The following is a 22,435-nucleotide window of genomic DNA, read 5'->3' as shown; positions in this document are numbered from 1 at the left end:
CCAGAATAAACTGCTGTACTCAAGAGGTGGAGCATGCACTCTTTATATATAATGTGCATTAATAGTCCACGAGAAAGGAAAGCCATACAATACTAAAGAGTATGGTATGTAATTAGCGAGTAAGAGGACATTTTCCAGCCTTTATCTGTGACAGTTAGGGCATATTTTGGTTTGAGTAGATAGGTATCAACGGCTAAGAAAATTATAAATGTGATGCAGTTAGCTCAATCAAGCATTTCTGTTGAACCTTTGCCTTTGATCGCTGGGAGAGGCTTTGACCCCGTGGACTGGAGCTGCTTGGGGCAGTAGATGGTATCAGCTCCCAACTGGATTCCTGCTAGGGTGATAGTGCAGCCCCAGGAGTGACAGCTGGTGCCCGGCACTTTGACCTCTCCTGATTCCCAAGTGGGATTACTCCTAATCCTGTGATTTTTGCTGTTTCCATGAAATGGTGCTTCATACACGGAAGAGAAATTGGAAGGTAAAGGTAGCAAGGGAGTAGCTTACTAGTTGCCTAAGAGACGACAAAGCAGTTAAGGTGCACAGACTCCAAAATTACTTGGGGGTTTAGTGGATACTTGAGAGATGTAGTTAGTATTTGCTCCAGGAAAAATCCAGAGTGGCTGGGGAGAATGAGGCTGCTTCGCTTTGCGAGGTCGTATGAGGCAATTTCTCACTGGCCACAACTTCATCTCTTCTCCAGTCAAGAGGCCCAGATGAGTCTGGTGCTGTGGATGGACTGTTAAGACGCTTCAGAGGTGATTCATCCTTCAAAAAAGCCTGTGGTCTTAGTGCCATAATTTCTGACAGTCCAGTTCTTGGAAAGTAATGGCATGGGACTGGTGGTATGTGTGTGTACCAGATAACTAGCTCGGGTGGTGGCTAAGCCAGGAAAAAAAGATGGAAAAATAGGTTAGGATCAAATGGATTTTTTTTCCTTCTGCTTTTTCTTACTAAAAAGAATAAAAATTGATTTTGTGTCAGAAGAAATGTCCAAATATTAAAAATACCCCATTGTTTTATGTTGTGTTTACTTTTTAAACGTCTTTATTAAAGTCAAACTGAGTATCAATTGAGAAAGTGTTTCAAAATGAAGAGCTGAAAAGTAGTTTTGAGAATGTCAGTGAGTGCTTAAACTGTTTGAAAGGAACCACCCTAAACCTAAGCTTGTATCGAATACCATTAATCATTTAGATTCTCATTAAACTTACCCCCGAAAGTATTTGAAAAATCACATGACTTTCCCTAGGATATACGCTTGGTCCTAACTTGTAATAGCGAAAGTTGCTTTTACTAAGTTTTTAATAGTTTTACATTTTATTTTTTTTAAAAAGAAGCAGAAATCTATGTGTGTATTAAAAAAGAAAAAAACTGCATTTCTTGGGGAAAAAGCTTTTTGGTTACCATTAATGCACTTGCATCAAGTAACACATTTCTATGCACAGAATGGGTGTTTTTACTGGGTTGCACCAAAAACTGCTTTGATATTGGTTAATTTTTGTTTTTAATTGCTAAGTCACTGCTGTTGTATCCTACTTACAATTGCACCAAATCACCAAGGGTCTACTACTTTTAAGATTTACTAAACGCCTAAAGAAATGAAATTTACTCCTTAAAAGTAAAGGAGTCGAAATGAGATGCACACGCTTACCTGTTATGCTTGGGTGAAAATCCCTAAGGAAACACCTGTAGGGGAACACAGAGGATAATGTGAAGCTAGAATAATAAAAGCTTCCTGAAGAAAACTGCTAGAAGGTCAGCAAAGCTGGGGGATCTCTTGTAGATGACGAAACAGATTGTTTTGGAAGGAACTATCAGTGTTACTCTTGCTCTCCTTCTTTACACTTCTGCCAGGCACAGCCAGGGTGGCAGGCTGAACTCTTGCTGCTTTAATCTTTTATCTCTGTTTTATGTGTTGTAATTCATTCACTGATGAACTTTGCCTTGCTGAACTTTGTATTAAATGCTGTTAGGGACAGCTGTGCCCTTGTGTGCATTGCTGCTTCCAAAATATTTGTCCTTTTGCAAAATTGTATTGCTTGTCTGCTGATACAGGGAGTAAAAAACCTGTTTTGGTGGTTTTTTTGTTTTTCCTGGGACATGGCATGCCAGTGCTCTGTGCTAGCAAATGAGTCAGCTATCCATTTATTTATTTGTTTCCAAGTTGCTTTCCTATATTTCTGAAATGAGAGCAGTGGCCTAGGCCAGCTGTACTGTGTTTCGCATCAGACTGAGGAGCTAATGCTATGGCTTTCTAGGGTCTGGAGTTAATGGCAAATGAGACAGTCTTGCTGCGTTTTGCAAAGAGCTGTCAAACTTTTGTCCTCAGTGTAGGATCTAATTGACCTTAACTGAAATATTTTAAAGGCGATGCATGGCCGGATTTAATTACTCTTTGATATGCTGTTGCAATCCCACTCATAGTCAAAATCTTGTCTGCTTGCACTGAAAAAACCCTGCTGGTATGGATTTATTTCCCTCGCCGTTGTGAGCCCTCTTGGGCTGGAAGATGCCCGTGGTCAGATCAGTGACTGACTGATCTGTACGTCGGCTTGTACACTGACCTAAAGTGGACCTTCTCATCTACGGGTGACAATTTGACTTTAAGAAATGAAGGCAATCTTGTTGTGGTAATTGAGAACTGGCACTTGTGCTTTCATATGGCTCACGCTGCCTTGAAAAGCTGCACAGGCTGTCTTTACCCCAGTTTCTATACTGGTAAAAATAGCAGGCAGTGACAGTCTCCTCCAGCTGGGGCTGTGAGGTTATTGTTTGCACAGGGATTAGTGTATGTGAAGAAGCTGTATTTGTGAATATGTGCTACTGGAGTAAACGTTCTCACATGTAATGACCAGTTTTAAATGGACAAATAAACTGAGCTTTACATTTTGGTGTCCTGTGTCTTTCTTTCCTTTCTCTTGTTAATGATTTCTTTACTTTCTTTTCCCACTTTCTGAGCTTTCTGTCTCTTCTGCAGATCCCTTGCATACCTTTTTATGGCATCTCTTCTTTCTTTTTAGTTTCTGTCTGGGCCATGCCTGAAACGGTTGCAGTTTCTGTACCGTGAGAGGAAGAGGCTGCCTTGCCCTCTCCGTTGCCCCGCTGCTGTCCTCTGCCTTGTGCAGCCCTACAAGTTGTATCAGAAAACTCCTCTGGATTAAAAGCACTTCTTTGGTGTATTTTTGCCAGGTTAACATTTACCTCATTTGCTCATCTGCAGGACAGCATCTCCATTGCCCTCCTCCCAAGCTGCTCCCAGGGAGGCCTGCCTGTGTCTCGGTGCGGCTCTGGTCCAGACGTCGTGGTGTCTTCCTGCTCTTTCCTCAGTCCGTGTGTCCCCTCTCTTCTTCCACCTGCCTTTTGGCTGTTGGGGTGGGTGGTTGCGTGGTGGTACTCGTGCCAAGGCTGACTCTCTGCTCCCTTATCTACTGCAGCACAGGAGGAGCTGGGGAGGAGCCCAGCCAAATCTCTTGCTCTGCTCACTGCTGGTGAGATAGATGAGCAGGTTAGTCCCCAAAAGTGGGTCTGAGAGGGGGAGCACCTTGTTGTACTTTGGGAGTAAAGCCTTATCAAATCAGTGGCTGTTGGGTAGGAGGAGGGTAAAGCACTTGCATCGGTGTGATGGATAGCCTTGCAGGCACTTGGTGGGTTTTGGGTGGATGGTGTGGTGAATCACACAGCCTGCCACTCTATGGAATGTTGAAGGCAAGTGCACACACACATGTACATCATTTGTTGTGCACAATTTTAATTTTTTTCAGGCTCTTGGTACACTGCTGTAGCCTATGCTTTGGGACAGAGTCCACCCAGAATGCATGGCCTTTGGAGTTAGGACAATCCTCATCTGAGCAGGTGGGAGAAAGACGTACGGTGTCTTATTTCCCTTTCTGTATTTGTTTCAGTACTGGCTGCAAAGCTGTGCAGGAGCACAGACAGATCTCGTGGTGGCACAGGCTGTTGGTATAGTCATTCAGCAAACTCATGGGGAGGGCCAGCTCTTGATGCCAAGCAACTGCATGCTGTGAGCGCTCTGCAAGTCCCTCTGGAACATGGCATTTTTCTTGTTAAACTTAACCTGCCTTGTTTTGAAAAAGGGGATGTTAGGACACATTTTGTATCTTTAGAGAGGAGAGAAAAAAAAGAAAGAAAAGCAAAAGCAAACAGCTGCTGTGGCACGTTTGCCCTTGTCCTAATCATTGTAAACTTAGCGTCCCCTTAGCCCAATCATGCTGCTTCTATAATAAGTAGTTCAGAATAGGAACTCTCTTCTTACTCTTCTACTTTTTAATACGCTAATAATGAATTTCAGATGTGTGTTGATCTCAGGCTAATCCTTCTGATTTGTGGGCAGTGGGCCACAAAAGATTTAGCTTTATATCTATACATTTATTAATAAATTATTTTTACTTCCCTAATAGCTGCCCTTAAGAGGGCTTAATTTGCAGTAATTTTAATTTTACCATTATGCAGTTAAATGATAGACATCTGGAATAATAGACCAATGTCAGCAAACTGAAAATTGACACTCTAAGCATTTAGCTTCCTAGTTTTTCTGCTGTTGCAGATTGGCAAATTGTGGCAAAATAGAAAAAAACAAAACAGCTTGCTCACTTTCAGGAATTTGCAGACAGTCCACTTCGGAATCATCAACCCTGGCATGCTGGCTTGATTTTTATGAACTGAGTATATAGTTTCCTGAAATCTATAGGATGTGGTGTAATAAAGTGTTATAGACAATGCTCTTACCTTCCTCTTATCTTCTAGAGACTCAAAGGTAACACAAACCTAGCTTATAATGTCTCACATACTTGTATTTGACTGGGAAATGTGCTCTGGGAAAGCTGCGCTCCTGCCCTGGCAGTGGCTCTGAGTGCATAACTTGTAGGCAAGTAGGTGAAGGAGCCTTTTCAGTAATTTTGGCGTTTGCCATAGTAACATAAGTAAAAACATGGAGAGGAAAACAAAGCAAATAGCTCATCTGTACCACTTTCAGTTCAGTCTTGGTTGTAAATTCAAGCCCAAGTTTTAAGAAACATCTTAGTTACATTGTCTTAAATATGATTTTTTTTATCCACTTTCTTCGGTAGCTGCTTTGAGAAGAGACTTTTTGTTTGTGGTGGTTGTTGCAGAATGACAAACTCTCTTCTTCATCAGGAAAAAATGGTCCTGTCCACTTCAGAGAGAGGAAAAATATATCAAATGTTATACTTGCATGTGACGACAGTGTGTATTAACTGTTCTGCAGAGTTCTGAGTACTCGCTGCAAATATTTGCTTTGTATTTGTAGAAGAGTTTGCTTTAATAAAATAAGCTAATCGCCTAGGAGAAACACATGGTCGGTATGAATAATTTAGGTGTCTGCTTGTCCTCTCAGGGGTCCACTATTCTATGTTATGTCCAGGCTACCACCTGAGATAAGGAAGATAGAAGGCAAAGCTGGCTGTGTTAATAGTCACCTTATCTTCCTCTCCACTTCCTGCCCTCAAAGTGGTGTACAAATTAAGCTGCATTTTTTTTTTTCTTGTGTCTTGGTAACTTTCAGAAAGTGCAACAGAACTATAATCAGACAAGGACAACTCAGGATATTTTTTATGTGTGTGTAGGAAACAGACCTTGCTTTCTGTAGAACAAATGGACTTCATATAAATTCTAAATGCAGGAATTCCTCAATCAAAAACAATCACTGTGAAGAAGTTTTTTTGCTCAGAATTATGAAGAAAAGAAGAGAGAAGGGAAAATGTTTTCCAAGAGGAGGGTGAGAAGTAGCCCTCTGTTCTTGTTTTTGGTGAAGCTCTCATCTTCTGATAGCCTCTAGTCTGCTTCAAGATAACTGTTGCAGTACTTAGTGAGCTGTAGTCAGTGGTTTACCGTCTCACCCACCTGGATACCAGAACTCCACAGATGTCAAAATTAAGAAATTTGAAGTGCAAAATAATGCTTTTTGTTACTGCCTGATAAAAGCCAACTTCTACTTCAAAACTGTGTGAAGACACATGAAGAAACTGTAAGGACTTGGAAGTAAAAAGAAGAAAGTTAAGACAGTAGATCACGTTCAGTGCTGTTGAAAGCCTGGGCTGTGTTGTCTCTGGTTCATGGTTTTGTTGTGTTTCAGTTAGAAGGTGGGCTTTCTGAGCAAGGAAAAGTTTTGTTAAGATGTTTGTTTGCAACAGCAAGCTCCTTAAGGAAACATGAAAAAGGCAAAAAAACCCTATTTTTATTTTTTTTTTTAAGCTTAGAAACCGTTCTTTTGGATGATGGGATGGTGACACTTGCAGTAATGTAGCTGAGCTTTCGTTATAAAAGACCTCAGTTCCTTTGCAGTCCTAAGATTTGAAACTGGTCTGGCCTTTGGAGACGCTTGTGTATCAACAGGATGATGATTTGACATACTTCAAAATGCCTGGGAAGACTTTCAGAAACCTGAATGATATATATGAAGAAGAAAAAGTGACCTTAACTCAAAATTGTTCTGACATACATTCTATTTCTTTTGCATATATAAATAATTATATATTGCTTTCCAATTTTTTTAATGGCTGTTCATTGTTTTAATGTTTCTCTCTGGGACCTGCTTATTTTCTTTGAGAGACTGAAACATATTTCCGTTGTCACATATCTCTGCAACTCTGTCTCAAAAAAAAAAGTTAACTTTGAATTAAATAGGCAGTCTCAGTTTACAAAGTAGATAGAGATAAATGACCAGTTTGTAATCTGCTTATCTTAGTTTCTGCTTTCTGCCTTGTTGGTAGCACATATATATTTATTTCCTGAGTTGGAATTTCCCAGCTTTTTTTAATCATGTGTGAATGCTGATACCTGATCTAGTGGAAAGTTAATAATCTCTTGTTTTACTGTTCTTTGTTCTTCTCTGTGCCCCCTGAATGCTGCCATGTTCTTACAGCCCTGGTTCCCCTCCTGATTTACTGGAGGATTTCTCCCGGTCACCCTTGTGGGGGGTATATGCTTGAAAAGCTTTTGCAGGTCCTAAGAGAGGGTCCAAAACGGGATTGTTATAGAGACTCTCCGATTTCCAGAAGCTCTAGAGACCAGCTTTGAGTCACTACAAGTGCTGCCATCAACTCCTGCACACTTCTTTCAGGGCTGACAGTGTTTGGCAAGCAGTGGAGCCAAATATTAATACTTGACTTTTTTTAAGTTTGTTGGCGTACTGAGGTCTTGACCTTTCCTATGAAGCTGCTTCAATTATTTGTGATTTCTGGTTATCAAAATTAAGCCAAAAAAAAAAGGCCACCTGGCATCCTGCATCCTGCTGGTGCTCTTTTCCCCGTGAGAGCTTTCGAAGAGTTCTTCCATGGGCAGCATGTGGCTTTGGGGGGGATCAGTCAACTCTTTGCAGTCCTTCAGCTGTTGGTATTTGTTTCTTATCAGTGAGAACAGAAATGGGTTCAGCAGTCAAGTATCGAACTGAAATTGGGCCAGATGAATACATGTGTATGTGCTTGAATGCTGTCTCCTGGCTTTTAGGACACCAGTCCACATTTGTCGGAGCAATGTGTTGCGCTGCCATTGGGAATACACTTGGATCAAGGAGAGACTTCGGAGACTTCTTTGACTCTGAGCCACCAGTCTCAGTGTGATGTGTTTAGCACTGGAGAGAGAAAGAACAGATGCATGCTTGTTTTTGTATTATTTGTGAGGAGGACCCTTTGTGTGGTTTCCAAGGTCTTGAGGTTCCTGTATATTGTGCTGCCTTCAGAGCGCCAGAGCAAAGTGCACCCTGTTCTCAAGGCTTTTCTTGGTGGGAATATGTAAAAGCTGTTAATTACTCATCTGTTGCAGGCTGGATGGTTTTTAAACAGGTGGGGTCTACGGGTACATTTCACTTAGTGTGAAACCCATCTTCACGTATGTTACAGTGTTAGCAGTTGTTACACAACAGAGCTGAATCCTGAGGGAGTTGTAGGATAAAAAGCAAAACTGGTTGAATATTAGTGAATTATCTGACAATACAGTAGTTCTATTTTCTTCGAGGATAAATTGCAGTGATTCATTAAAAAAAAGTTGGTTATGTTTGGTAGAAAATAAAAGCTGTAATTTTAAAGTTTAAGGTAATTACACTTTCATGACTGCTGCTACTGAGGCACTGCTTAGAGTATGAAGATGTACATTGCGTGAAATTTCGGAGTTGTAGATACTAGATGTTGTCCTGAAAGGTCTGGTTGCCTTTGCGGGAGTTAATGCAGAAGTTACTGTGTGAAGTTGTTTGCTCTCTACTTGAAAAGTAGAACAGTCCAGCAAGGATTATTAGAAGTCTCTGAAATATAAAAGGTTTGTGTTTTTACCTTAGGACTTCTCCAAAGTTATTGGCAAGTGACTGTCATCACTCACAGGGCTGGACACCCACGGTTTCGGTGCCCTCTGGGCATCGGACACCAGCTCCTGGCTGAAGTAATGCTGTAGTAGGTCGGCTCCTGCACAGTAATATCACACCGTGATGCTGGGCAGTAGTTGTTAATGCCAATAGCAACACCACTCCAAAACGCTCGGGATTTTTGGCAGCAGGGGAAGGATGGGGTGTAATTGCCAGAGGCAGGGGGGCAAGTATGGTAACAAGAGAAAAAATGACTAAAGATTGTGGAGAGAAAAAGAAAAAGAGGGAAAAAAAAAAAAAAGATGCCCCTGGAAAAAAAAGGCAAAGTGAACAAAGATGCTGGTAGGAAGGGAAAAATGAAAACTTGCTTACTTCAAGTGATAGGCAAAACTGATAAGGGACAACAGCAGATTGTAATCTAATGATGAAAGGCAGATACACAATAGCAAAAGGGAAGTGAAATGAGAGAAATGAGGGAGTGACTGATTCATAACTTCTTGCACCTTGTGTAACCACCACCTCCGTTTATGTAAAATGATTTTTAAGGGTCTGTGCGAAACGGAATCAGGTCTCCCCACTCTGGCTGGCAGAAGTGTGCAACAGTCCTGCTGCACACTCATTTAATGTCAGCTATTACACGGGTGCAAAGCAGTCAGCAGGTCAGACCTCACTAGTGACATTGTAGGTCACCTTTTACATTTTGCCTACTTATATATTTTTTTTTATGCTGAATTACATTGTCCTATCGATGGAAGTCGTGGGTTGGCATTTTAAGATTAAGGTCTCTGCAATAAACACATCAATAAATGTACAAACAGTAAAGACCTGAACACAGAGATGATGAATATGCTGAACGTATGTAAGCATAAATTGTGTAATTCCTGGGGTTTTTTTGAATGAGACTAGAACAACAAGGAGCACTGCGCTGCCTTCGAAGTGAGCAGCCATGTAATACTGTAGAATAAGTTTTGCGGTTCCTTGTCATTTTGTGGATTTAACATGCCTGCTTAGTTTTTGTGCCTGCCTGCTAGTGCGGTGTGCCATGTGCATCGCTGGTTTATGTCTAAATCTTGATTCCTGGCAACTGGAGGAGGGTAGGGAGTTGAAGGGCCTGTACTTGACCGACTCCTTGACCCGTGCTTTATGTGCTTTGTTGCTACTAACTGCCTTTCTTCAATAGCTATTGTCTGATTTCTGTCTTGGTGTGTTCTATCTTTTATTCAAGTCCTTTGCCGCAAGCCTGCTGCCTACAATCCACGAGGTGCCTGCTGCCCGTTTAGGTATTTCTGTGGCCTGTTGCTGACCCAGTTTCTGCAGCATTTAAACTGCCCTTTTGAAAAGGGGGCATTTCTGGCCTTTGTGAGCATTCCCAGTGTTGCTGGGGTAGTGTGGCTGATCCCGCAGCTCCGGGTAGTTGCTTTAAAACAAACACACACCACTGCCCTGGTCCCCATGCTTTCAGTCTTGCTTGGAATCTTTTTTTTTCTTCGTGTAAATAAATACAATTGTTAATGCTTTCTGGTCATGGAAGCAGCGGACTGCGTTTTGGTGGATGGTTTGTTCTGGAATAATTACTGAAATGTTTGCTGTGCAGGGAGGGGAGGGCAGTGCGCAGCCATAAAGAGCGTACGCTTCCAGATATTAAGACGAACACCTTTGCTTTTGTTCCCAAGCTGAGGAAGCTCATTTGGGACTTGGAGAACTGCAAGCTGCCCCATGTCTGTCGTGGCTTTGTTGCGAGGTCTGGCTTGGAGGTTAGGTCCTGCTGGGCGTGAGCACTGGATTGGCGACGGTGACGCTTGGTTTGAACACTTGCACCTTTTCTTATTTTCCCTCTAGCTGCTGAAATTTTACAGTCTGTGGAAAGGTAAGAGGAGGTGTTGAAAACGTGATCTTGTGGTAGCTGCAAATCCACGTGTTAACCTGATGCTTGCCGTGGTTTGGGCCAGCACCTTACGCTTCCTTATTCCCTCTGTCTTTTTGCCATACTCCTGCCAAAAGCCACATCTTCCATTCTGAAACAGTCAGAGATCTGCCTTACAAAGCCTCATTGCTCCTTTCCTAGTGCAAAATGCTGCCGTGGAGTGACGTGACGAAGCCTGTTCAGAGGTTGAATGCACTTGCCAAGCTTGCTTTGATGCACTTGGACACACGTGTCCATGCTTTCCAATGCGGCCGTAGGAAGGGGCGAAGTGCTCCATGCCGGTCCTGCTGGTAGGCACACCCCACCTGCCCCTCTGCCCGTGAGAAGCCCCGCTGGCTTCAGCGGGAGTTTGCGCAGGTCCCGGAGAGTTCCCACGCGGGACCGTGACATTTATTTGTTTGTTATCTTGCAGAGGAAGGAGCAGTGAGAGACGTACAGCCAAGCTCGGTTAAATACACCTTTGGGCTGCAGAGAGATCTTTAGCCTGTTGAAGGAGCTTTTCCTCTCACGGGCAGCTTGAAAAACTCTGTATCAAATAGGTTAATGTGTGGAGCGTGCAGGAGCAAAGGGCATCCTCTCTTGCAGTGGAAGCACACCTCTGTTTTGAGGCTTGTTAAGAAACTCAAAATAGTGTTACTGATTCTTTGCGCTTAGTTTCACAGGTGAAAATTTCAAGTTGGTGAACTCCAGTTAGCTTCTTAGCTTTGAAATAAATGAGGAAATGCAAGAATCTAGGGGAGGTGGAGTCTTAATATAGTACTTGATTGCAAGTACTTTTTTCTTTAAGCGATACAAAATAATCAAAAGCTGACTTCCTGCTATTTTTTTCAGCTCATTTTTCTCCTCTTCCTTCCCCCACCAGCTATCCTGCCGAAGGAAACAAATGTTAACTTGTTGGCTCAAGGTGCCCTTTGCTGGAAATCAGAGCTCTAGAGGTTAACGTGCCAGCCATAACATACCTGAGGTTCTTCTGGTGGTACACGTTTTGTTAATAAACCTGTGAATCGGGGTGTGTTTCATATGGTTCTGCTTTGTTTAATAGCAGAAGGTTGCAGCATTTTGTACGTCAGAAGAATTGGCTCAGAGCATATGCTGTCCATTGGCTTCAACAGATCCCAGATGTTTTGTAAGGACCTGGTAAATACTGCAATAAGTGTTGTAACTACTAATCCTGGTAATGCCAAAATTTCTGAATTTTTGCCAGTTTGAATTTTCTGGTATAAATTTTTTCATATCTATGTTTTCTTTAACAACATAATCTAATGACTTATAAATACATGGTAGTACTTAGGAGTAGGTCACAAATACGCTGTGAGAGTGCTTCCTTTTATTAATAGCACTAAATCATGGAGCTGTCTTTTCATTTTGCATACCATGACCCAGAGCGCCAAGTGACACAAGACAGGCGAGCGCAGCACGCTGCTCTTTTCAAGGGAGGCAAGCAGGGGAATTTGGCAGGCTGTCTGCATGGTGTCCTGCCACTGTGGGGGTTTACTGGCTTTATGTGAGAAAGTGGAAATGATCCGATGCTGTGGAGGATTCCCCCGTTCTTTTTCTGCCCGCAGGAGGGGATGTACTTGGAAGTGTAACTGGAGTTTTGTATGGAGAGTTGGAAAAGAAAAGCTTTTAGTTTGAGAGTAGGTATCTATGACTGTGTTATTGAAACATATTGACGAAGATGAAAATGCTCAGTGCAATCAGTTAATAAAAAGTGAATGAACAATAAAAGTAGTCTGCAATTTTTTTTTAGTGCTATTGTAATTTTAAAAGGTTCTTAATAAGAAAAGAGTTCTGTATTTTTCTGGAGAAAAGACATGTCCCGTCTGATAAATAATACTACACATCACATCTGTAAAATGGCATAGATCCAGTAGGTTACTGCACCGGAACAAAAAGCTTTGTCAAGTGACGCAGAAACATCTGGAGGGGCACTAAAGAGGATATAATACACCCCAGCTGGGAGGGGTGGAAAACAAGAACAAGAGAGTGATGCTCCTGTGCAACGGACATGTTGATTTTGGGCCGAAGCTACTTTTCCGGTGTTGCCATTTGGTTAGTGACTTACATTTAACTTTTCCTCCTTAAGATTTGGTAGTGGTCCCTGGGATGTGGGAGAGCAGCTTTGCTCCCCTGCCCTGTGCAGGACAACTGTGCAACCACAGCTTCACCCTGCAGCACCGTGCTTGCAGGACCTTTAAGAAAAGTGTAGCCTTGCTCCTTCTCTTTATATTTCTTCTTTGCATCGTATTTTCGCAGTCGTATAATACGGCTTGTGAAAATGCTATTCAATGACATGAAAAATTAGGTATTCTTAGAAAGCTAGCATATGTAGTTTAAATTCTGGGTAGTTTGCACATGCTTCAGAAAGTCTGGTATGACATTTTTTCTGTTAGAGAAGAGAATTAAGTTTTTATTAAGTCTGGCAATCAATAGCAGCGATAGTTTTTCTCCTTATAAAACTGAAACATAGCACTGAGAAAGCTAGTCTTGATGTGTTACTCAAGCAAATGTTTGGTAAAAGGATTTTGTAAGAGGTGCATGTATTATGTTTTCAAGAGGGACTTCCCCAGTGTCTTACCAGTTTGTAAACTAATTTACTGCCTAATGTGTCTAAACTGTATATTGTAGTGTTTGCTTTTCCACAGTAGTAGCATTTGAAGCTATCTGGTAAAGTACTGTGTAGGTAACTTGTATGATTTTCCATAGTGAACCCATTTTGGTTGTCCATCTTCATATGTTGGCTTAAACATGGAATGGTGTTGGATGTTTGTAGGTAAATTACTATGCTTAAGGGTTGATGCTCAAAGATTATACTTTGTTTTTAAAGATTTGAGCTGAAATTTGCAGAGGAAGAAGAAATGCAAAGTCCAGGCTGATGTTTTCCACTCTTGTGTCAAACTTGGATTTTGCAGCTTTAGGAGATGTGAACTTACTGACTTTTCTGTGGCTTCTTTTCAGGGCAGGTGGTATCAGGTACGTTGTCCAGACCAAAGGGAATAATTTAAAAGCAGAAATTTTTTTTTAAAGTCTGAGTTTTCTTGTATTTGCTTAGTTTCCTTTTTAGTTAATATTCTTTTTCCTGTTTCAGGGGAAAAAGCGAAGGGGATTTTTAGTACTTAACAGGTTCAGTGTAAAGGTTTCCTATGGGCCTAAGATCTACCGTGCACATCTGTGCCTTAGCTGTCCTACAGGCCTGTACTCTTTCATTATAAAAAGAAACTAAAAGGCTTGGATTAATGCAGAAACAGCAAAAGGCAGCTCCTGTGGGAATATTATCGCTCTTAATTGCTGTAGGAAGATTATCACTCTTAATTATTTAGCGGGTCAAGCTTATCAGCGACCACAGAGCTCTTTCATGCATTTTGCTGAACTGTTCTAATTTAAAATGGCTTCTGTCAAGGTGGAAATTTTTGGCTGCGGCTGTAAATAGAAAAAGGAAATGGTCGGGTGCAATGATACTTGACAAGAATGTAACTTCCTATTGCCGTGAGCTTTGCAGCCCCACTGTGCTTCCTGCCAATGGCCTCCCCCTTCTCTCAAGGCAGGAGCCACATCCCCGGAGCCAGAGAAATTCTGCATTGCCCCGGCATGTGAAACGCTTGAAGGAGGGTTGCTGCTGAGTTGACAGAAATTGGCCCTTTGCTCTTCAGCCTAGAGATTTTTTGAGTAAAATTGCGTGCGCTTGATGAATTTTTATTTTAACTAGTAAAAACAGAATTGCAATTGATACATTAAAAAGGCGAGGTCTGTTTTCACTTGGCTCTCTTCCTTCTTTACTATTAGTTGTCCTGTAGACGCTCTGCAGGAACAGAAAACCAGTTCACTGTTATTTTTAGGGAATTGATTTAGTTGAGACAGGTGCGATGGAATCGGTATTTGTCTCTTCCTTTGTTAGACTCCTAATTATGTTAGTACAGGACTATGCTTAAAAACAGCTCTTGCCACTAAAATCTTCTGCCATGGTTTTGCCACTGCAAGGCAGAATTAAATACTTTACTACCTCTTAAGTAAAAATAAGCACGCTCTCCTTAGGTACAAGGCAGGGCGGGTCTATCTTCTGTCTGTCTTAAGGTTCCTTTATCCTACCTCTTTCACAGAGCCTTGCTGTGAAATTTGACTGCTTTCAGTAAAATGCTTTGAAGACTGCGGGTAGCGAACAGTCATTTAAATTTCATGGTATTTCAGCACAAGGCTTGCAGTTAGTGCGTTGCTTTTAGCCGGAGAAGGCAGCGTGCTGACACCGTGGAAACCTTTTCTCCAGGTACTTCTCCATGCACTCTTTCTCTAGGTTTCATGTTTTCAAAGTGTCTTGAGAAAGGCTATGAGCAGAACATCTCCACTTGAAAATGTTTCGTTTTCGGTTTAGAGACTCTGGGCAGGAGCTTGGATAAACGGTGTGATTTTTCAGAGGTGTGGAGTCTCATAGCTGCTCTTCAGGTGATCTTGAGTTGTGAGAGATGAGCAGTGTTCTTGAAAAAGCAGCCATTTATTTACACGTATAAAGGAGGCCAGGGTGCTTGCAGGTTTGACTGCCTTTCTTAATGCTTGTTAATTAAGTAAGATAGGCAAAAGTTAACATCTCGGAAATGATTTGTGATCTTAGTGTCAGTTTTTGAAGAATAAACCTGGGTTATGCAGCCAGTTTAAAGGTGGTCTGTGTGTGTTTGGGTTTTTTTTTTGGAGGGTTTGACAACTACAGGGTAAGCAAATTACTCAAAAAAAGTTAATTTGACTAAAAAGCTTTGAGGTTTAAAAAGGAAAAAAAAAAGCATGACCTGCTTTGTGTGCCTTTGGGATTTGTGTTTTTATTTCACATACTCGTGGGCTAGAAGCATTCTTTAAAAAGACGTGAAATGCAGTATTTTCATAACCCCAGAAGTCCAGGACCTGGTAATTCAAGATAAAACGTCAAGAATGCCAAGGCTTCTGGTGGAGCTAAAAGTGTTTGTTGTATTAGGCAAGTGACTTTTTTAATTTGTTTTGGGAAGAACTTAAAAAAAAGAGTAAACTTGATCGCTTCTGTGATTTGAACAGTTTAACAGAAGATGGCTGACTTCTTAAAAAAATTAAATTGTAAAGAAGCTTAAAAAAAAGAACAGCAAACTAAAGGTTTTATTTCAGAGCAGTTATCATCCTCTTAGATACTTAGGGATCGCCTTATAAACCATTGCAAAATGAACAGGCAATTGTTAAATTATACGAAGCAAAAAAGGAAAATGAAGGTGGATGTTCTGTTTGCCAGGATATTTGGGATTTGCTGGCAGTGGTAGAGATGCTTCAGAGGAAAATATGTTTGATGTGCATTTTGAACTAGTAGGCCCCGTACACTCATCCAAACCAAATAACTTAGAAATTTCTCAGCCTAACTGAAACAAGGCTCCTTTTTTTTCTGTCCACAAGTAGTTGCAGGTTCAGTTTAGGCCACGTGGGTGCCTGATTTGCATGCCCAATTCACTGATAACCCACATATTGTTCCCCCAGATCTGTGCGTGGGGGTTTCTAGGGGTTTATATACCTTTTAATTTTTAAAATTTCAGCTTTTTTTTTTTCCCCTGCTCAAGCAGACTCTCTGTCCAAGATGTCTAAAAAATACAGGGTCCCGCGGACCATCTCTGGAGAGCATTGGTTGTTGCTTGAAATCTGGGTGGCTAAAAGATTTCGAAAGAAGAGGTTTCAGAAAACAATTTCGAATGAACTCAAGTCACTGTGAATTAATTTCTTAATTTAGTACAGATTTCAGTTATTTCAGAAGTTGAGGACTGACTTATGAGAGAGAATAATTCCGTTCCGCTGTTAGACACGCTTTATTGTGCTACTGCTGCTAAAATACAAACCACAGGCACGTTTGGAGAAGAAAGCGTTTTCTTTTTACCAGGATGCTTGCTATAGCGCTTTGTGCCTCACTGCTCATCTTCTCTGCTAGATTTCTTCGTGAGTCTTATTCTGATTTTTATCGTAGTCTGCATTTAACTTCTTTGGACACTTTTCAAGCAGACTGTTTGGGTGTGAGGGTAGGGAGAAAAGCCAATTTTTTAATCTATGTCCTTCCATTTACATCCCGTTGAGAAATGTGACTTTATAAGCACTATACTGTGAGATATTGTGGCTTTGATGATTGCAATTTTGTTGTAGTTTTGTAATAAATGAAACTGAAGCACTGCTGGCTTAGGTAACTGTTCTGCGAAGGGTTTGTATAAACATTATTGCAGAATTTTATGGGAAGAGGGAGCACCGGCAGCGAGAGGAGAGAAGGTAACCCAGAAACACAGCTAATGGCGATGGAAACACGGGGCCGAAAGGAGAGGAGCAGAGGAGGCTGCTCAAGCTGCCGGAGGAGGGCAATGCACGAGGGGCCGAATGAAAGTAGCGGAGAGCGATCTGTGCTCTACACGTTGCGCTAGGCTTACCTACCTCTTTAGCTCAGTACCTTTTAAAATAAACTAAATACCAGCCTATTGAAACTTCTGTGAGCAGCTCGTGGCTGTATGCTGTTTGACCAACTTCAGAAGTTAAAGAAAAAAAAGTGCTAGACCTGTCTGGCCCCTTAAATCATGGCTCTGGCCATAAATCATGGGATTTGTTTTGAGGGAGAGATTGTCTCATCCATTTCACTGGTTTATTTTGGTTTAGGTCCTCTTTCCTGTTTTCCTGTAGCCAAAATACGCAAAATAGCAGGCATGCACACGCACACGTTCTTTGCTGGGTGACACCATTTTGGCCTTTCCTGCTTTCCACAGTCTAGGGTTTAGTCCCTGATGTACATAGCGTAGTTCAGAGGAAATAAAGACAACCACCCTTCTTCCAGAAGCAGCGCAGTTCTCTATTAAAGCATGTAAGTGAATTCCTAACGATGGGTTGCCAATCCCGAGGCATTCAGAAGCAGTGAGTCAGTCCTCCCACTCTTCCCTAAACAATGTGGTGTTAAAAATACTGGAGTTTTTTGACTTCTAGGTTTCCAGTCTTTAAAATCCACATTTTTGTTCTTTTACCTGTTGGATGTTTTTTTCTTTTTTAAAAAAAAAAAAAGTCCATAGACTGGTTCATATGTTATCACCTGAGTCTTATGTGGGTATGGGGCTTCAGGAGAAGTCCTGTAAGTCTCCAGAGCCGAGGTGGTGAGCACAGCAGGGCTGAGGCCATGGGGGCTGTGCTTCTCCAGGTGCTGCACATACAGCTTTCCTGTGAGCTGTATTCTTGCAAGGTAAGCTTATTTTCTGATTTCTGATGTCTTTTTCTCCTTCTAGGAAAAAAATGAAGTTTGGCTAAAAAAATTGTAATTTAATAATGTTCCTGTTTGTGTTTTTGGCAGAGTTGCCTTGATGGTAAACAAAAGTTTCAATTTTGTATTTCCAAACAATTTTATCACCTGTTTTAAAGCTACTGTCTGTCTTCCAGGAGCTGCAGTTTAACGTTCATAACTACTCCTTGGTGCTTTTACTGCCTTTAATAAATGGGAGGTTGAGAGAAGAGAGGGATTAGGTGATGTGACAAACCAAAGCTTTGTATGAGCTCTGCAGAAGACTTTGGTTCAGCTGCTGCTGGGATCTGTTTCTATTTCTGTGTTAATTTCTTCTTAATTAACAATTTTAATTCGTCAAAATAATTTCTTTGCATCATCTGTAATCAGAACTATTACAAGTATTTGGGTTTGGTTGTTTTCGTACATGTGATCTCATATCTTTTAGTCTGCTTCAGGTATAGTCTAGAGGGATGAATCTAAATTAGTCCGTAAATGAGGGTTTTTTAATTTTATTTTTCTGTTTCAGTTTACATATAAAAATTGTGCTTTCCTATACAATACATACATGCTTTTGTATCTCAAAACCTCATCCTGTGGGTTCATTAATATTCCTGCAGTGAACGTATGAAGTGCCAAAATGCCAAACATAAGTCAAATTTTACTTTTATCAATATACTGAAAAATAAAACAGTACTGCCTAAGCAGATGCACTCAAAAAGGACCTCTTGTGTGTTAAAGAATCCAGTCCTTTTTGCCTGCTTCTTCCAAGAAAACCCTGCAACCATAAAGAAAAAGACCCGACAATAAAATGCCTTCCCCCGACTTGCTTTTTCTTCATTTGCTGTCAACAAAGGGCACAAAAAGGAAGGATGAAGAAGGGGCACCAAGTAGCAATTACGATTATTCTCAACTACAGGCGTTGCTATCTGAATCATCAGATAACATGCATCCTAAGATAATCTAAAGTAATCAATTAAAGCAAAGAAATAAAGATACAAGGAAGACTTGAAGGAGCTATTAGAAGAAAAAGGGACAGTGGATAAAATTCCCTTTGCTTCTGCTCAGATGCACCTTATTCTGCGGATTGCTGAGTGTTTTTTATCTATATAATTAGATGAATTAACTCAGTTTTGAAGTTTTATTTAAAAAAAAAAAGCACAACAAAGACAAAAAACACCAACATAAACCCCAGCAATTTATTCAGAGTAGCTTTGGCCTTTGTTTGGATTTTTAGAAGAAGTACTTTTCTTGTGATTCTTGGCTAGTGAAGTATGAATAATACTTTTATGAAGAAAGATCTTTTTCTCTTGCACTTTGGGGGAAATAAAAGGGTCTTTGCTTATTTGGAACAAATGTTTATGTATAATATACTTTGCATATAAACATTAGGTTTTGGGGCTGCAAATAAATACATGAAAATCATACTGACCTGGTTGTTCACCTGTTTTTACTAATTACATCAGAGTAACAGAACTGAAAGAAGCGAGGGCAAGACAATTTCAGCTGTGTATTTAACAACACCCTCAGCATATGTGTAGCGAGCATCCCTGTATTAACATCCCCTTTTGTTACTCCCACATCAAAATGTTCTTTCCTGGAGCAGGAAATGTTGTAAAAGGCTGAAACTTCTCCATGCTCCTCTGATGTCCTTTTCCCTACAGATAAGCACCTCTGGGGCTTCTCAGTGGAGGGCATATGATGGCTTAAGATTTTACAGCTCATGCTCCTTCTAAAAAACAAGCCCAAACCAAACCTGCTGCTCCTTCCTCCCAGAGGCTGCCCCGCATCTTCCCCCTGCCCTGGGTGCTTTGGGTGTGGAGCCCTCCCTCCCCTCCCCTGTGTTTCAGCTGTTCTGATTTTTTTCTTTCTGGAGATGGATGGTTCAGCATTTTAAATATATTGTCAGGATGAAGAGGAGGAAGGGCATTGAATTGTTAGGCTAGAAAGTGGTAACGAGGCCAGTTAAACTAGTTTTTTGATACAAAGGCAATTGCTACTAAGTGTTCAAAGTAGTTGCCAGGGATTTCCTTCCCCTCTGCTATTTGTTTCTCCCATTTCCCTCCAGTTCTGTTCATTTCTGCTTAAAAATGTCCCCTGAAATGTTGGAATTGACCTGCTGTATCAAAATTTATCATTCAGAAGTTGGTATTCAACTGGTCTGTCTGAAAAAACAGAGAGATGCCATTGAGTGTGGAGTCCGGCTTTGTTAGACGGCATCCTTAATGTGACGTTAGCTGATTTTAAAAGCAATTAAAGAGTAGTTGGAAACCAAGCTTTTTCTGTTACGAAGAGGACTGTTTCTCCACTTGTTGTTTCAAGACTTCCATTCTTAGGCTGATATTTGTGTGTCTTTCCCAGGCCTGTAACATTCTCGTGAAATGACCCGTGTACTTTTTTGAACATGCCATCTGCAGCCAAAAGAGAAATTTTTGGTATAATTTGAGGTGAATCTATTAGTGAGATGAGGTTCTTTAAAAAAAAAAAAAAATCCAAAAAGTTAATGTTTTCTTTTAAAAAGTGATTTCAACTTTTTAATGTGTTAAAAAATCGCCTTTGACATTTATTTCCATGTCAGATCCCCTGCAGAGATCTGAACGTGTTGAATTGTGTTTGGAGTGCGGGGATGCAGAAGGGTATTCTGCCAGCTTCCACCTGGCTTTAAGAGACTTGTGCTAACACATTGGAGAATTACACTTCTAATGTAGATGGGCTTGACCCTTTCTTTCTATAGTGGTGGGCTTTAAAATGCATCCTGGTTGTTCAGATGGGATGGGGAGAATGATTCTCTGTCCATTCCCACTATTCCAACCTGTGGTCTTCTCCCCTGGGGGGGGGGTGTGTGTGTGGGGAACCCCAAACCAGTGGTGGATTTTTCTTTCTATTAGTCCTGCTGCTGAATAAACTCAGCTCTCAAGTTATTTTTTGGCACTGCTTTGGGGCCGCTGATAAGCGGTACAGACGCCCTGGAGCTCACCACCAGGCAGGGTTATGAGCACAGCACTGTAGGAATGTGGCTGTTCTGCTTTTGGGGCCAGGCTGGGGCTTGGAGCAGTTCAGCAGCTTTTGTGGGGTGCAGAGCAGAAGCTGGCTGTCTTGTAACTATAAGCCTGTTCCTGGGTCTGCTGGGGAGCAGTGTGCAGGGATGCTCTGAAGTTACCTCCGTGCTCAGGAGTCAGCTCAGAGCCTGGAGAGCTCGTTAGCTGAGGCTTAGCTTCAGCCATCCCATGCCCAGGCTGCCTTCTCCAGAAGGAATGGGACGGCAGCCCTGGGATCCCTGCTGCTGCTCTCACAGGGCTTTTCCCGTTTTCTGAGTAGAAGAGGATTGGCTGTGATTGTTGTCTGAACAGTAATACAGTGGATTTTTAAGAACCAGTGCTACAGCATGGCCTTGTTCACCCGGACGGAATGAAAGGCAGTCTCCTACATCCACAGCTGCATTTGCACCCTGTGCTTTGGCTGCCTATTGCAAAGAGTGAGGCTTGAGAGGGAAAGAGCTGATGCTGCTAGAGCTCCCCAGAAGGAAGATTACTAAGTCTTGGAGAGCTGCTGCCAATTACACGAATTGGCACAGAGGAGCTCTCAGCTTCTTGCCCTTCTCAGCACAGGTTTTTCTGGTGCGAAAATGTATTTCAGCAGTACCTGTAAAATATTGGAAACTTGAGCAGTAACGGGGTTCAGGGTGATACTGTAGTGTATAAACCACTGGCTTAACTTTTATTTTGCCATATATTTGTGTGCGTATAAAAAAAGGCATCTGAGGACCCTTAAGAAATGTGCCTTCCTCCAAATGTCGGGGGCTTTTACTGTAGTAGTAATTCTAATTTGTGTGTGTTTACAACAACAGTACTCAAACTTTCCTTCTGGCTATGTCTCTGAGGCTGACTTTTGGAAGGGGAAGAAGGTGCTGGTTGCTGCGGTGTTTCTAGGAACAGAGCAAGAGCTGGCTGTGGCAGAGGCAAGGTGGTTGGAAGGAGACTCATTCACCCAGACTTTGTAGTTCTGCATCATCTGTTCTTTCATTATTTTCTAGCAGCTCGCCAGAAACGCTACCTGGATATATTGCATTCCTCCTGCTACAGCAGCAAGGGAGTTTGCTTCCTTGTATGAGAAATGTTTTCATAAAAGCTGTGGGTTTTCATGATAATAAACCTGATTTTTCCTGACTGGTAATCAATTATGATGTCTCTATTGGTTTGGAATATAACAACAGAATTATATAGGTACTTTAATATATTAAAGGTGTAATGTTACAGAACTACATTTTTAAATTGGAGGCCAATTAACTGTACTACCACACATTATGCAAAGCAGCTGGGTCACTAATGAGACGACAGTCCGTCCCTCCCTTCTCAGACTCATCTTTGCTAGGATGCTTATTAGCATCATCCAGGAAAGATGAAGCTGGTTCTGGGTATGCAACATGCAGACTGCTTCTGGGGAAGATTTTAACAGCATAGCACAGCACTGGATACATAGATGTGATGAACAAGTGCTGGGCTTGTATTTTACCACTGAGGTTGTTGGGACTTGTGGAGGACAAGTTTTAATTGAGAAAGTGGTGAAGATATCCTGCGATTTCTGTCTATGTTATAGGGCATCGACTCATGTTGAAATAAGCTAAAAATGTGCTAGAACTGATGGGAACTTCATTGTGAATTTTCCTAGGGCGAAGGAAAGATGATGATGTGTGCATTTCGCATTAGTTCTTACTCTCTTTTGCATCGAAGAAATTTTGCATTAAAGCCACAGCTAGGCAAGCACTTCTTTTGACGTCGGCTTTTGCCCAAGCTGCTATTTACTCCTCTACCTCTGCATCTCTCAGGTGTGCTCGTACCAGTGCTTGTGTGAATGACCAGTTGATGAGACTGGGGATCTGCTCCATGCTGATGTAATTTTCATTCCCCAGGACTCTTCTTAAGTTGTTTTCCCTCTACAGTTC

The 22,435-nt window shown here is 41.5% G+C and overlaps 1 protein-coding gene across 1 annotated transcript in view; it reads left to right on the top strand.

The window, feature by feature from the left end:
* TMEM131L (transmembrane 131 like) overlaps positions 1-22,435 on the top strand; it is an 81,975-nt gene that overhangs the window by 11,788 nt on the left and 47,752 nt on the right. The window lies entirely within an intron of this gene.

Source organism: Gavia stellata, chromosome 5, assembly GCF_030936135.1.
Source record: "Gavia stellata isolate bGavSte3 chromosome 5, bGavSte3.hap2, whole genome shotgun sequence".
Classification (NCBI taxonomy): Eukaryota; Metazoa; Chordata; class Aves; order Gaviiformes; family Gaviidae; genus Gavia; species Gavia stellata.
This window is presented reverse-complemented; position numbering and strand designations above follow the sequence as displayed.